A 16,891-nucleotide genomic window follows, 5' to 3' on the forward strand; every position below is an offset into this window, starting at 1 on the left:
CGAGCTCCCCCACGCACTGACAATGGTTCCGGAATCCTGAGCGTGGGGAGGTTCCACCAACGGTCGGCAGCGCTTGGGTTCTAACGGAAAGCCTAAGCTCGTCTCCCCTGAGGGTTTTCCTAATGTCTCTGTGCCAGGGAATGCTAGGGGGGTTTGCAGGATATCCCAGTGACAGAGGCTGCCTCCCCAAGGTCAGGGAAGGAATTTCTCGGACTTCCCCGAACAGGGAACACCTGTGAATGAAGAGAGATTCGTGGAGTTGTCTCTTGAGCTCCCCGATGCACTGACAATTGTTCCGGAATCCTGAGCGTGGGGAGGTTCCACCAACGGTTGTCAGCGAGTGGGTTCTAACGGAAAGCCTACGCTCGTCTCCCTTGAGGGTTTTCCTAATGTCTCTGTGCCAGGGATTGCTAGGGATTTTGCAGGATATCCCAGAGACAGAGGGTGCCTCCCCAAGGTCAGGGAAGTTACTTCTCGGACTTCCCCGAACAGGGAACACCTGTGACTGAAGAGAGCTGCGTGGAGTTGTCTCTCGAGCTCCCCCACGCCCTGACAATGGTTCCGGAATCCTGAGCGTGGGGAGGTTCCACCAACGGTCAGCAGCGGGTGGGTTCTAACGGAAAGCCTAAGCTCGTCTCCCCTGAGGGTTTTCCTAATGTCTCTGTGCCAGGGATTGCTAGGGGGGTTTGCAGGGTATCCCAGGGACAGAGGCTGCCTCCACAAGGTCAGGGTAGGTACTTCTCGGACTTCCCCGTGCAGGGAACAACTGTGACTGAAGAGAGCTGCGTGGAGTTGTCTCTCGAGCTCCCCCACGCCCTGACAATGGTTCCGGAATCCTGAGCGTGGGGAGGTTCCACCAACGGTCGGCAGCGCGTGGGTTCTAACGGAAAGCCTAAGCTCGTATCCCCTGAGGGTTTTCCTAATATCTCTGTGCCAGGAAATGCTAGGGGGGTTTGCAGGTAATCCCAGTGACAGAGGCTGCCTCCCCAAGTTCAGGGAAGGTACTTCTCGGACTTCCCCGAACAGGGAACACCTGTGACTGAAGAGAGCTGCGTGGAGTTTTCTCTCGAGCTCCCCCACGCACTGACAATGGTTCCGGAATCCTGAGCGTGGGGAAGTTCCACCAACGGTCGGCAGTGCGTGGGTTCTAACGGAAAGCCTAAGCTCGTCTCCCCTGAGGGTTTTCCTTGTGTCTCTGTGCAGGGAATGTTGGGGGGTTTGCAGGATATCCCAGTGACAGAGGCTGCCTCCCCAAGGTCAGGGAAGGTATTTCTCGGACTTCCCTGAACAGGGAACACCTGTGACTGAAGAGAGATGTGTGGAGTTGTCTCTCGAGCTCCCCCACGCACTGACAATTTTTCCGGAATCCTGAGCGAGAGGAGGTTCCACCAACGGTCGGCAGCGCGTGGGTTCTAACGGAAAGCCTAAGCTCGTCTCCCCTGAGGGTTTTCCTAGTGTCTCTGTGCCAGGGAATGCTAGGGGGGTTTGCAGGATATCCCAGTGACAGTGGCTGCCTCCCCAAGTTCAGGGAAGGTATTTCTCGGACTTCCCCGAACAGGGAACACCTGTGACTCAAGAGAGCTGCGTGGAGTTGTCTCTCGAGCTCCCCCACGCACTGACAATGGTTCCGGAATCCTGAGCTTGGGGAGGTTCCACCAACGGTCGGCAGCGCGTGGGTTCTAACGGAAAGCCTATGCTCGTCTCCCCTGAGGGTTTTCCTAATGTCTCTGTGCCAGGGAATGCTAGGGGGGTTTGCAGGATATCCCAGTGACAGAGGCTGCCTCCCCAAGGTCAGGGAAGGTATTTCTCGGACTTCCCCGAACAGGGAACACCTGTGACTGAAGAGAGCTTCGTGGAGTTTTCTCTCGTGCTCACCCACGCACTGACAATGTTTCCGGAATCCTGAGCGTGGGGAGGTTCCACCAACGGTCGGCAGCGCGTGGGTTCTAACGGAAAGCCTAAGCTCGTCTCCCCTGAGGGTTTTCCTAATGTCTCTCTGCCAGGGAATGCTAGGGGGGTTTGCAGGATATCCCAGTGACAGAGGCTGCCTCCCCAAGGTCAGGGAAGATATTTCTCGGACTTCCCCGAAACGGGAACACCTGTGACTGAAGAGAGCTGCGTGGAGTTGTCTCTCGAGTTCCCCACTCACTGACAAAATTTCCGGAATCCGGAGCGTGGGGAGGTTCCACCAACGGTCGGCAGCGCGTGGGTTCTAACGGAAAGCCTAAGCTCGTCTCCCCTGAGGGTTTTCCTAATGTCTCTGTTCCAGGGAATGCTAGGGGGGTTTGCAGGGTATCCCAGTGACAGAGGCTGCCTCCCCAATTTCAGGGAAGTTACTTCTCGGACTTCGCCGAGCATGGAATATCTGTGACTGAAGAGGGCTGCGTGGAGTTGTCTCTCGAGCTCCCCCACGCCCTGAAAATGGTTCCGGAATCCTGAGCGTGGGGAGGTTCCACCAACGGTCGGCAGCGCGTGGGTTCTAACGGAAAGCCTAAGCTCGTCTCCCGTGAGGGTTTTCCTAATGTCTCTGTGCCAGGGAATTCTAGGGGTGTTTGCAGGTTATCCCAGTGACAGAGGCTGCCTCCCCAAGGTCAGGGAAGGTACTTCTCGGACTTCCCCGAGCAGGGAACACCTGTGACTAAAGAGAGCTGCGTGGAGTTGTCTCTCAGGCTCCCCCACGCCCTGACAATGTTTCCGGAATCCTGAGCGTGGGGAGGTTCCACCAACGGTCGGCAGTGCGTGGGTTCTAACGGAAAGCCTAAGCTGGTCTCCCCTGAGGGTTTTCCTTGTGTCACTGTGCAGGGAATATTGGGGGGTTTGCAGGATATCCCAGTGACAGAGGCTGCCTCCCCAATGTCAGGGAAGGTATTTCTCGGACTTCCCCGAACAGGGAACACCTGTGACTGAAGAGAGATGCGTGGAGTTGTCTCTCGAGGTCCCCCACGCACTGACAATTGTTCCGGAATCCTGAGGGTAAGGAGGTTCCACCAACGGTCGGCAGCGCGTGGGTTCTAACGGAAAGCCTAAGCTCGTCTCCCCTGAGGGTTTTCCTAGTGTCTCTGTGCCAGGGAATGCTAGGGGGGTTTGCAGGATATCCCAGTGACAGAGGCTGCCTCCCCAAGTTCAGGGAAGGTATTTCTCGGACTTCCCCGAACAGGGAACACCTGTGACTCAAGAGAGCTGCGTGGATTTGTCTCTCGAGCTCCCCCACGCACTGACAATGGTTCCGGAATCCTGAGCGTGGGGAGGTTCCACCAACGGTCGGCAGCGCGTGGGTTCTAACGGAAAGCCTAAGCTCGTCTCCCCTGAGGGTTTTCCTAATGTCTCTGTGCCAGCGAATGCTAGGGGGGTTTGCAGGATATCCCAGTGACAGAGGCTGCCACCCCAAGGTCAGGGAAGGTATTTCTCGGACTTCCCCGAACAGGGAACACCTGTGACAGAAGAGAGCTGCGTGGAGTTGTCTCTCGTGCTCACCCACCCACTGACAATATTTCCGTAATCCTGAGCGTGGGGAGGTTCCACCAACGGTCGGCAGCGCGTGGGTTCTAACGGAAAGCCTAAGCTCGTATCCCCTGAGGGTTCTCCTAATGTCTCTGTGGCAGGGAATGCTAGGGGGGTTTGCAGGATATCCCAGTGACAGAGGCTGCCTCCCCAAGGTCAGGGAAGGTATTTCTCGGACTTCCCCGAAACGTGAACACCTGTGACTGAAGAGAGCTGCGTGGAGTTGTCTCTCGAGCTCCCCCACGCACTGACAAAGGTTCCGGAATCCTGAGCGTGGGGAGGTTCCACCAACGGTCGGCAGCACGTGGGTTCTAACGGAAAGCCTAAGCTCGTCTCCCCTGAGGTTTTTCCTAATGTCTGTGTGCCACGGTATGCTAGGGGGGTTTGCAGGATATCCCAGTGACAGAGGCTGCCTCCCCAAAGTCAGGGAAGTTATTTCTCGGACTTCCCCGTACAGGGAACACCTGTGACTGAAGAGAGCTGCGTGGAGTTGCCTCTCGAGCTCCCCAACGCACTGACAATGGTTCCGGAATCCTGAGCGTGGGGAGGTTCCAACAACGGTCGGTAGCGCGTGGGTTCTAACGGAATGCCTAAGCTCGTCTCCCCTGAGGGTTTTCCTAATGTCTCTGTGCCAGGGAATGCTAGGTGGGTTTGCAGGATATCCCAGTGACAGAGGCTGCCTCCCCAAGATCAGGGAAGGTATTTCTCGGACTTCCCCGAACAGGGAACACCTGTGACTGAAGAGAGCTGCGTGGAGTTGTCTCTCGAGCTCCCCCACGCACTGACAATGGTTCCGGAATCCTGAGCGTGGGGAGGTACCACCAACTTTCGGCAGCGCGTGGGTTCTAACGGAAAGCCTAAGCTCGTCTCCCCTGAGTGTTTTCCTAATGTCTCTGTGCCATGGAATGCTAGGGTCGTTTGCAGGTTATCCCAGTGACAGAGGCTGCCTCCCCAAGGTCAGGGAAGTTGTTTCTTAGACTTCCCCGAACAGGGAACACCTGTGACTGAAGAGAGCTGCGTGGAGTTGTCTCTCGAGCTCCCCCACGCACTGACAATGGTTCCGGAATCCTGAGCGTGGGGAGGTTCCACCAACGGTCAACAGCGCGTGGGGTCTAACGAAAAGCCTAAGCTCGTCTCCCTTGAGGGTTTTCCTAGTGTCTCTGTGCCAGGGAATGTTAGGGGGGTTTGCAGGATATCCCAGTGACAGAGGCTGCCTCCCCAAGTTCAGGGAAGGTATTTTTCGGACTTCGCCGTACAGGAAACAGCTGTGACTGAAGAGAGCTGCGTGGAATTGTCTCTCTAGCTCCCCCACCCACTGACAATGTTTCCGGAATCCTGAGCGTGGGAAGGTTCCTCCAACCTTCGGAAGCGCGTGGGTTCTAACGGAAAGCCTAAGCTCGTATCCCCTAAGGGTTTTCCTAATGTCTCTGTGCCAGGGAATGCTAGGGGGGTTTGCAGGATATCCCAGTGACAGAGGCTGCCTCCCCAAGGTCAGGGAAGGTATTTCTCTGGCTTCCCCGAACAGGGAACACCTGTGACTGAAGAGAGTTGCGTGGAGTTGTCTCTCGAACTCCCCCACGCACCTACAATGGTTCCGGAATCCTGAGCGTGGGGAGGTTCCACCAACGGTCGGCAGCGCGTGGGTTCTAACGGAAAGCCTACGCTCGTCTCCCTTGAGGGTTTTCCTAATGTCTCTGTGCCAGGGATTGCTAGGGATTTTGCAGGATATCCCAGAGACAGAGGGTGCCTAGCCAAGGTCAGGGAAGTTACTTCTCGGACTTCCCCGAACAGGGAACACCTGTGACTGAAGAGAGCTGCGTGGAGTTGTCTCTCGAGCTCCCCCACGCCCTGACAATGGTTCCGGAATCCTGAGCGTGGGGAGGTTCCACCAACGGTCAGCAGCGGGTGGGTTCTAACGGAAAGCCTAAGCTCGTCTCCCCTGAGGGTTTTCCTAATGTCTCTGTGCCAGGGATTGCTAGGGGGGTTTGCAGGGTATCCCAGGGACAGAGGCTGCCTCCACAAGGTCAGGGAAGGTACTTCTCGGACTTCCCCGTGCAGGGAACAACTGTGACTGAAGAGAGCTGCGTGGAGTTGTCTCTCGAGCTCCCCCACGCCCTGACAATGGTTCCGGAATCCTGAGCGTGGGGAGGTTCCACCAACGGTCGGCAGCGCGTGGGTTCTAACGGAAAGCCTAAGCTCGTATCCCCTGAGGGTTTTCCTAATATCTCTGTGCCAGGAAATGCTAGGGGGGTTTGCAGGTAATCCCAGTGACAGAGGCTGCATCCCCAAGTTCAGGGAAGGTACTTCTCGGACTTCCCCGAACAGGGAACACCTGTGACTGAAGAGAGCTGCGTGGAGTTTTCTCTCGAGCTCCCCCACGCACTGACAATGGTTCCGGAATCCTGAGCGTGGGGAAGTTCCACCAACGGTCGGCAGTGCGTGGGTTCTAACGGAAAGCCTAAGCTCGTCTCCCCTGAGGGTTTTCCTTGTGTCTCTGTGCAGGGAATGTTGGGGGGTTTGCAGGATATCCCAGTGACAGAGGCTGCCTCCCCAAGGTCAGGGAAGGTATTTCTCGGACTTCCCTGAACAGGGAACACCTGTGACTGAAGAGAGATGTGTGGAGTTGTCTCTCGAGCTCCCCCACGCACTGACAATTTTTCCGGAATCCTGAGCGAGAGGAGGTTCCACCAACGGTCGGCAGCGCGTGGGTTCTAACGGAAAGCCTAAGCTCGTCTCCCCTGAGGGTTTTCCTAGTGTCTCTGTGCCAGGGAATGCTAGGGGGATTTGCAGGATATCCCAGTGACAGTGGCTGCCTCCCCAAGTTCAGGGAAGGTATTTCTCGGAATTCCCCGAACAGGGAACACCTGTGACTCAAGAGAGCTGCGTGGAGTTGTCTCTCGAGCTCCCCCACGCACTGACAATGGTTCCGGAATCCTGAGCTTGGGGAGGTTCCACCAACGGTCGGCAGCGCGTGGGTTCTAACGGAAAGCCTATGCTCGTCTCCCCTGAGGGTTTTCCTAATGTCTCTGTGCCAGGGAATGCTAGGGGGGTTTGCAGGATATCCCAGTGACAGAGGCTGCCTCCCCAAGGTCAGGGAAGGTATTTCTCGGACTTACCCGAACAGGGAACACCTGTGACTGAAGAGAGCTTCGTGGAGTTTTCTCTCGTGCTCACCCACGCACTGACAATGTTTCCGGAATCCTGAGCGTGGGGAGGTTCCACCAACGGTCGGCAGCGCGTGGGTTCTAACGGAAAGCCTAAGCTCGTCTCCCCTGAGGGTTTTCCTAATGTCTCTCTGCCAGGGAATGCTAGGGGGGTTTGCAGGATATCCCAGTGACAGAGGCTGCCTCCCCAAGGTCAGGGAAGATATTTCTCGGACTTCCCCGAAACGGGAACACCTGTGACTGAAGAGAGCTGCGTGGAGTTGTCTCTCGAGTTCCCCACTCACTGACAAAATTTCCGGAATCCGGAGCGTGGGGAGGTTCCACCAACGGTCGGCAGCGCGTGGGTTCTAACGGAAAGCCTAAGCTCGTCTCCCCTGAGGGTTTTCCTAATGTCTCTGTTCCAGGGAATGCTAGGGGGGTTTGCAGGGTATCCCAGTGACAGAGGCTGCCTCCCCAATTTCAGGGAAGTTACTTCTCGGACTTCGCCGAGCATGGAATATCTGTGACTGAAGAGGGCTGCGTGGAGTTGTCTCTCGAGCTCCCCCACGCCCTGAAAATGGTTCCGGAATCCTGAGCGTGGGGAGGTTCCACCAACGGTCGGCAGCGCGTGGGTTCTAACGGAAAGCCTAAGCTCGTCTCCCGTGAGGGTTTTCCTAATGTCTCTGTGCCAGGGAATTCTAGGGGTGTTTGCAGGTTATCCCAGTGACAGAGGCTGCCTCCCCAAGGTCAGGGAAGGTACTTCTCGGACTTCCCCGAGCAGGGAACACCTGTGACTAAAGAGAGCTGCGTGGAGTTGTCTCTCAGGCTCCCCCACGCCCTGACAATGTTTCCGGAATCCTGAGCGTGGGGAGGTTCCACCAACGGTCGGCAGCGCGTGGGTTCTAACGGAAAGCCTAAGCTCGTCTCCCCTGAGGGTTTTCCTAATATCTCTGTGCCAGGAATTCCTAGGGGGTTTTGCAGGGTATCCCAGTGACAGAGGCTGCCTCCCCAATGTCAGGGAATGTACTTCTCGGACTTCCCCGAACAGGGAACAACTGTGACTGAAGAGAGCTGCGTGGAGTTGTCTCTCGAGCTCCCCCACGCCCTGACAATTGTTCCGGAATCCTGAGCGTGGGGAGGTTCCACCAACGGTCGGCAGTGCGTGGGTTCTAACGGAAAGCCTAAGCTGGTCTCCCTTGAGGGTTTTCCTTGTGTCACTGTGCAGGGAATATTGGGGGGTTTGCAGGATATCCCAGTGACAGAGGCTGCCTCCCCAATGTCAGGGAAGGTATTTCTCGGACTTCCCCGAACAGGGAACACCTGTGACTGAAGAGAGATGCGTGGAGTTGTCTCTCGAGGTCCCCCACGCACTGACAATTGTTCCGGAATCCTGAGGGTAAGGAGGTTCCACCAACGGTCGGCAGCGCGTGGGTTCTAACGGAAAGCCTAAGCTCGTCTCCCCTGAGGGTTTTCCTAGTGTCTCTGTGCCAGGGAATGCTAGGGGGGTTTGCAGGATATCCCAGTGACAGAGGCTGCCTCCCCAAGTTCAGGGAAGGTATTTCTCGGACTTCCCCGAACAGGGAACACCTGTGACTCAAGAGAGCTGCGTGGATTTGTCTCTCGAGCTCCCCCACGCACTGACAATGGTTCCGGAATCCTGAGCGTGGGGAGGTTCCACCAACGGTCGGCAGCGCTTGGGTTCTAACGGAAAGCCTAAGCTCGTCTCCCCTGAGGGTTTTCCTAATGTCTCTGTGCCAGCGAATGCTAGGGGGGTTTGCAGGATATCCCAGTGACAGAGGCTGCCACCCCAAGGTCAGGGAAGGTATTTCTCGGACTTCCCCGAACAGGGAACACCTGTGACAGAAGAGAGATGCGTGGAGTTGTCTCTCGTGCTCACCCACCCACTGACAATATTTCCGTAATCCTGAGCGTGGGGAGGTTCCACCAACGGTCGGCAGCGCGTGGGTTCTAACGGAAAGCCTAAGCTCGTATCCCCTGAGGGTTTTCCTAATGTCTCTGTGGCAGGGAATGCTAGGGGGGTTTGCAGGATATCCCAGTGACAGAGGCTGCCTCCCCAAGGTCAGGGAAGGTATTTCTCGGACTTCCCCGAAACGTGAACACCTGTGACTGAAGAGAGCTGCGTGGAGTTGTCTCTCGAGCTCCCCCACGCACCGACAAAGGTTCCGGAATCCTGAGCGTGGGGAGGTTCCACCAACGGTCGGCAGCGCGTGGGTTCTAACGGAAAGCCTAAGCTCGTCTCCCCTGAGGTTTTTCCTAATGTCTCTGTGCCACGGAATGCTAGGGGGGTTTGCAGGATATCCCAGTGACAGAGGCTGCCTCCCCAAAGTCAGGGAAGTTATTTCTCGGACTTCCCCGTACAGGGAACACCTGTGACTGAAGAGAGCTGCGTGGAGTTGCCTCTCGAGCTCCCCAACGCACTGACAATGGTTCCGGAATCCTGAGCGTGGGGAGGTTCCACCAACGGTCGGTAGCGCGTGGGTTCTAACGGAATGCCTAAGCTCGTCTCCCCTGAGCGTTTTCCTAATGTCTCTGTGCCAGGGAATGCTAGGTGGGTTTGCAGGATATCCCAGTGACAGAGGCTGCATCCCCAAGATCAGGGAAGGTATTTCTCGGACTTCCCCGAACAGGGAACACCTGTGACTGAAGAGAGCTGCGTGGAGTTGTCTCTCGAGCTCCCCCACGCACTGACAATGGTTCCGGAATCCTGAGCGTGGGGAGGTACCACCAACGGTCGGCAGCGCGTGGGTTCTAACGGAAAGCCTAAGCTCGTCTCCCCTGAGTGTTTTCCTAATGTCTCTGTGCCAGGGAATGCTAGGGTCGTTTGCAGGTTATCCCAGTGACAGAGGCTGCCTCCCCAAAGTCAGGGAAGTTGTTTCTTAGACTTCCCCGAACAGGGAACACCTGTGACTGAAGAGAGCTGCGTGGAGTTGTCTCTCGAGCTCCCCCACGCACTGACAATGGTTCCGGAATCCTGAGCGTGGGGAGGTTCCACCAACGGTCAACAGCGCGTGGGGTCTAACGAAAAGCCTAAGCTCGTCTCCCTTGAGGGTTTTCCTAGTGTCTCTGTGCCAGGGAATGTTAGGGGGGTTTGCAGGATATCCCAGTGACAGAGGCTGCCTCCCCAAGTTCAGGGAAGGTATTTTTCGGACTTCGCCGTACAGGAAACACCTGTGACTGAAGAGAGCTTCGTGGAATTGTCTCTCTAGCTCCCCCACCCACTGACAATGTTTCCGGAATCCTGAGCGTGGGAAGGTTCCTCCAACCTTCGGAAGCGCGTGGGTTCTAACGGAAAGCCTAAGCTCGTATCCCCTGAGGGTTTTCCTAATGTCTCTGTGCCAGGGAATGTTAGGGGGGTTTGCAGGATATCCCAGTGACAGAGGCTGCCTCCCCAAGGTCAGGGAAGGTATTTCTCTGGCTTCCCCGAACAGGGAACACCTGTGACTGAAGAGAGTTGCGTGGAGTTGTCTCTCTAACTCCCCCACGCACTGACAATGGTTCCGGAATCCTGAGCGTGGGGAGGTTCCACCAACCGTCGGCAGCGCGTGGGTTCTAACGGAAAGCCTAAGCTCGCCTCCCCTGAGGGTTTTCCTAATATCTCTGAGCCAGGGAATGCTAGGGATGTTTACAGGATATTCCAGTGACAGAGGCTGCCTCCCCAAGGTCAGGGAAGGTATTTCTCGGACTTCCCCGAACAGGGAACACCTGTGACTGAAGAGAGCTGCGTGGAGTTGTCTCTCGAGCTCCCCCACGCACTGACAATGGTTCCGGAAACCTGAGCGTGGGGAGGTTCCACCAACGGTCGGCAGCGCGTGGGTTCTAACGGAATGCCTAAGCTCTTCTCCCCTGAGGGTTTTCCTAATATCACTGTGCCAGGGAATGCTAGGGGGGTTTGCAGGATATCCCAGTGACAGAGGCTGCCTCCCCAAGGTCAGGGAAGGTATTTCACGGATTTCCCCGAACAGGGAACACCTGTGACTGAAGAGAGCTGCGTGGAGTTGTCTCTCGAGCTCCCCCACGCACTGACAATTTTTCCGGAATCCTGAGCGTGGGGAGGTTCCACCAACGGTCGGCAGCGCGTGGGTTCTAACGGAAAGCCTAAGCTCGTCTCCCCTGAGTGTTTTCCTAATGTCTCTGTTCCAGGGAATGCTAGGGGGGTTTGCAGTATATCCCAGTGACAGAGGCTGCCTCCCCAAGTTCAGGGAAGGTATTTCTCGGACTTCCCCGAACAGGGAACACCTGTGACTGAAGAGAGCTGCGTGGAGTTGTCTCTCGTGTTCCCCAACGCACTGACAATGTTTCCGGAATCCTGAGCGTGAGGAGGTTCCACCAACGGTCGGCAGCGCGTTGTTTCTAACAGAAAGCCTAAGCTCGTCTCCCCTGAGGGTTTTCCTAATGTCTCTGTGCCAGGGAATGCTAGGGGTGTTTGCAGGATATCCCAGTGTCAGAGCCTGCCTCCCCAAGGTCAGGGAAGTTATTTCTCGGACTTCCCCGAACAGGGAACATCGGTGACTGAAGAGAGCTGCGTGGAGTTGTCTCTCGAGCTCCCCCACGCACTGAAAATAGTTCCGGATTCCTGAGCGTGGGGAGGTTCCACCAACGGTCGGCAGCGCGTGGGTTCTAACGGAAAGCCTAAGCTCGTCTCCCCTGAGGGTTTTCTTAATGTCTCGGTGCCAGGGATTGCTAGGGGGGTTTGCAGGATATCCCAGTGACAGAGGCTGCCTCCCCAAGGTCAGGGAAGGTATTTCTCGGACTTCCCCGAACAGGGAACACCTGTGACTGAAGAGAGCTGCGTGGAGTTGTCTCTCGAGCTCCCCCACGCACTGACAATGGTTCCGGAATCCTGAGCGTGGGGAGGTTCCACCAACGGTCGGCAGCGCGTGGGTTCTAACGGAAAGCCTAAGCTCGTCTCCCCTGAGGGTTTTCCTAATGTCTCTGTGCCAGGGAATGCTAGGGCGGTTTGCAGGTTATCCCAGTGACAGAGGCTGCCTCCCCAAAGTCAGGGAAGTTATTTCTCGGACTTCCCCGTACAGGGAACACCTGTGACTGAAGAGAGCTGCGTGGAGATGTCTCTCGAGCTCCCCCACGCACTGACAATGGTTGCGGAATCCTGAGCGTGGGGAGGTTCCACCAACGGTCGGCAGCGCGTGGGTTCTAGCGGAAAGCCTAAGCTCGTCTCCCCTGAGGGTTTTCCTAATGTCTCTGTGCCAGGGAATGCTAGGGGGGTTTGCAGGATATCCCAGTGACAGAGGCTGCCTCCCCAAAGTCAGGGAAGTTATTTCTCGGACTTCCCCGAACACGGAACACCTGTGACTGAAGAGAGCTGCGTGGAGTTGTCTCTCGAGCTCCCCCACGCACTGACAATGGTATCGGAATCCTGAGCGTGGGGAGGTTCCACCAACGGTCGGCAGCGCGTGGGTTCTAACGGAAAGCCTAAGCTCGTCTCCCCTGAGGGTTTTCCTAATGTCTCTGTGCCAGGGAATGCTAGGGGGGTTTGCAGGCTCTCCCAGTGACAGAGGCTGCCTCCCCAATGTCAGGGAAGGTATTTCTCGGACTTCCCCGAACAGGGAACACCTGAGACTGAAGAGAGCTGAGTGGAGTTGTCTCTCGAGCTCCCCCACGCACTGACAATGGTTCCGGAATCCTGAGCGTGGGGAGGTTCCACGAACGGTCGGCAGCGCTTCGGTTCTAACGGAAAGCCTAAGCTCGTCTCCCCTGACGGTTTTCCTAATGTCTCTGTGCCAGGGAATGCTAGGGGGGTTTGCAGGATATCCCAGTGACAGAGGCTGCCTCCCCAAGGTCAGGGAAGGAATTTCTCAGACTTCCCCGAACAGGGAACACCTGTGACTGAAGAGAGATGCATGGAGTTGTCTCTCGAGCTCCCCCACGCACTGACAATGGTTCCGGAATCCTGAGCGTGGGGAGGTTCCACCAACGGTCAACAGCGCGTGGGGTCTAACGAAAAGCCTAAGCTCGTCTCCCTTGAGGGTTTTCCTAGTGTCTCTGTGCCAGGGAATGTTAGGGGGGTTTGCAGGATATCCCAGTGACAGAGGCTGCCTCCCCAAGTTCAGGGAAGGTATTTTTCGGACTTCGCCGTACAGGAAACACCTGTGACTGAAGAGAGCTTCGTGGAATTTTCTCTCTAGCTCCCCCACCCACTGACAATGTTTCCGGAATCCTGAGCGTGGGAAGGTTCCTCCAACCTTCGGAAGCGCGTGGGTTCTAACGGAAAGCCTAAGCTCGTATCCCCTGAGGGTTTTCCTAATGTCTCTGTGCCAGGGAATGTTAGGGGGGTTTGCAGGATATCCCAGTGACAGAGGCTGCCTCCCCAAGGTCAGGGAAGGTATTTCTCTGGCTTCCCCGAACAGGGAACACCTGTGACTGAAGAGAGTTGCGTGGAGTTGTCTCTCTAACTCCCCCACGCACTGACAATGGTTCCGGAATCCTGAGCGTGGGGAGGTTCCACCAACCGTCGGCAGCGCGTGGGTTCTAACGGAAAGCCTAAGCTCGCCTCCCCTGAGGGTTTTCCTAATATCTCTGAGCCAGGGAATGCTAGGGATGTTTACAGGATATTCCAGTGACAGAGGCTGCCTCCCCAAGGTCAGGGAAGGTATTTCTCGGACTTCCCCGAACAGGGAACACCTGTGACTGAAGAGAGCTGCGTGGAGTTGTCTCTCGAGCTCCCCCACGCACTGACAATGGTTCCGGAAACCTGAGCGTGGGGAGGTTCCACCAACGGTCGGCAGCGCGTGGGTTCTAACGGAATGCCTAAGCTCTTCTCCCCTGAGGGTTTTCCTAATATCACTGTGCCAGGGAATGCTAGGGGGGTTTGCAGGATATCCCAGTGACAGAGGCTGCCTCCCCAAGGTCAGGGAAGGTATTTCACGGATTTCCCCGAACAGGGAACACCTGTGACTGAAGAGAGCTGCGTGGAGTTGTCTCTCGAGCTCCCCCACGCACTGACAATTTTTCCGGAATCCTGAGCGTGGGGAGGTTCCACCAACGGTCGGCAGCGCGTGGGTTCTAACGGAAAGCCTAAGCTCGTCTCCCCTGAGTGTTTTCCTAATGTCTCTGTTCCAGGGAATGCTAGGGGGGTTTGCAGTATATCCCAGTGACAGAGGCTGCCTCCCCAAGTTCAGGGAAGGTATTTCTCGGACTTCCCCGAACAGGGAACACCTGTGACTGAAGAGAGCTGCGTGGAGTTGTCTCTCGTGTTCCCCAACGCACTGACAATGTTTCCGGAATCCTGAGCGTGAGGAGGTTCCACCAACGGTCGGCAGCGCGTTGTTTCTAACAGAAAGCCTAAGCTCGTCTCCCCTGAGGGTTTTCCTAATGTCTCTGTGCCAGGGAATGCTAGGGGTGTTTGCAGGATATCCCAGTGTCAGAGCCTGCCTCCCCAAGGTCAGGGAAGTTATTTCTCGGACTTCCCCGAACAGGGAACATCGGTGACTGAAGAGAGCTGCGTGGAGTTGTCTCTCGAGCTCCCCCACGCACTGAAAATAGTTCCGGATTCCTGAGCGTGGGGAGGTTCCACCAACGGTCGGCAGCGCGTGGGTTCTAACGGAAAGCCTAAGCTCGTCTCCCCTGAGGGTTTTCTTAATGTCTCGGTGCCAGGGATTGCTAGGGGGGTTTGCAGGATATCCCAGTGACAGAGGCTGCCTCCCCAAGGTCAGGGAAGGTATTTCTCGGACTTCCCCGAACAGGGAACACCTGTGACTGAAGAGAGCTGCGTGGAGTTGTCTCTCGAGCTCCCCCACGCACTGACAATGGTTCCGGAATCCTGAGCGTGGGGAGGTTCCACCAACGGTCGGCAGCGCGTGGGTTCTAACGGAAAGCCTAAGCTCGTCTCCCCTGAGGGTTTTCCTAATGTCTCTGTGCCAGGGAATGCTAGGGCGGTTTGCAGGTTATCCCAGTGACAGAGGCTGCCTCCCCAAAGTCAGGGAAGTTATTTCTCGGACTTCCCCGTACAGGGAACACCTGTGACTGAAGAGAGCTGCGTGGAGATGTCTCTCGAGCTCCCCCACGCACTGACAATGGTTGCGGAATCCTGAGCGTGGGGAGGTTCCACCAACGGTCGGCAGCGCGTGGGTTCTAGCGGAAAGCCTAAGCTCGTCTCCCCTGAGGGTTTTCCTAATGTCTCTGTGCCAGGGAATGCTAGGGGGGTTTGCAGGATATCCCAGTGACAGAGGCTGCCTCCCCAAAGTCAGGGAAGTTATTTCTCGGACTTCCCCGAACACGGAACACCTGTGACTGAAGAGAGCTGCGTGGAGTTGTCTCTCGAGCTCCCCCACGCACTGACAATGGTATCGGAATCCTGAGCGTGGGGAGGTTCCACCAACGGTCGGCAGCGCGTGGGTTCTAACGGAAAGCCTAAGCTCGTCTCCCCTGAGGGTTTTCCTAATGTCTCTGTGCCAGGGAATGCTAGGGGGGTTTGCAGGCTCTCCCAGTGACAGAGGCTGCCTCCCCAATGTCAGGGAAGGTATTTCTCGGACTTCCCCGAACAGGGAACACCTGAGACTGAAGAGAGCTGAGTGGAGTTGTCTCTCGAGCTCCCCCACGCACTGACAATGGTTCCGGAATCCTGAGCGTGGGGAGGTTCCACGAACGGTCGGCAGCGCTTCGGTTCTAACGGAAAGCCTAAGCTCGTCTCCCCTGACGGTTTTCCTAATGTCTCTGTGCCAGGGAATGCTAGGGGGGTTTGCAGGATATCCCAGTGACAGAGGCTGCCTCCCCAAGGTCAGGGAAGGAATTTCTCAGACTTCCCCGAACAGGGAACACCTGTGACTGAAGAGAGATGCATGGAGTTGTCTCTCGAGCTCCCCGATGCACTGACAATTTTTCCGGAATCCTGAGCGTGGGGAGGTTCCACCAACGGTCGTCAGCGAGTGGGTTCTAACGGAAAGCCTACGCTCGTCTCCCTTGAGGATTTTCCTAATGTCTCTGTGCCAGGGAATGCTTGGGGGGTTTGCAGGGTATCCCAGTGTCAGAGGGTGACTCCCCAAGGTCAGGGAAGGTTCTTCTCGGACTTCCCCGAACAGGGAACACCTGTGACTGAAGAGAGCTGCGTGGAGATGTCTCTCGAGCTCCCCCACGCACTGACAATTGTTCCGGAATCCTGAGCGTGGGGACGTTCCACCAACGGTCGGCAGCGCGTGGGTTTTAACGGAAAGCCTAAGCTCGTCTCCCCTTAGGGTTTTCCTAATGTCTCTGTGCCAGGGAATGCTAGGGCGGTTTGCAGGATATCCCAGTGACAGAGGCTGCCTCCCCAATGTCAGGGAAGGTATTTCTCGGACTTCCCCGAACAGGGAACACCTGAGACTGAAGAGAGCTGAGTGGAGTTGTCTCTCGAGCTCCCCCAAGCACTGACAATGGTTCCGGAATCCTGAGCGTGGGGAGGTTCCACCAACGGTCGGCAGCGCTTCGGTTCTAACGGAAAGCCTAAGCTCGTCTCCCCTGAGGTTTTTCCTAATGTCTCTGTGCCAGGGAATGCTAGGGGGGTTTGCAGGATATCCCAGTGACAGAGGCTGCCTCCCCAAGGTCAGGGAAGGAATTTCTCAGACTTCCCCGAACAGGGAACACCTGTGACTGAAGAGAGCTGCGTGGAGATGTCTCTCGAGCTCCCCCACGCACTGACAATTGTACCGGAATCCTGAGCGTGGGGAGGATCCACCAACGGTCGGCAGCGGGTGGGTTCTAACGGAAAGCCTAAGCTCGCCTCCCCTGAGGGTTTTCCTAATGTCTCTGTGCCAGGGAATGTTAGGGGGGTTTGCAGGATATCCCAGTGACAGAGGCTGCCTCCCCAAGGTCATGGAAGGTACTTCTCGGACTTCCCCGAACAGGGAACACCTGTGACTGAAGAGAGTTACGTGGAGTTGTCTCTCAAGCTCCCCCACGCCCTGACAATATTTCCAGAATCCTGTGCGTAGGGAGGTTCCACCAACGGTCGGCAGCGCGTGGGTTCTAACGGAAACCCTAAGCTCGTGTCCCCTGACTGTTTTTCTAATGTCTCTGTGCCAGGGAATGCTTGGGGGGTTTGCAGGGTATCCCAGTGTCAGAGGGTGACTCCCCAAGGTCAGGGAAGGATCTTCTCGGACTTACCCGAACAGGGAACACCTGTGACTGAAGAGAGATGCGTGGACATGTCTCTCGAGCTCCCCCACGCACTGACAATTGTTCCGGAATCCTGAGCGAGGGGAGGTTCCACCAACGGTCGGCAGCGCGTGGGTTCT

The sequence above is a fragment of the Vicugna pacos genome, unplaced genomic scaffold (assembly GCF_048564905.1).
Source record: "Vicugna pacos unplaced genomic scaffold, VicPac4 SAC-SAT, whole genome shotgun sequence".
NCBI lineage: Eukaryota > Metazoa > Chordata > Mammalia > Artiodactyla > Camelidae > Vicugna > Vicugna pacos.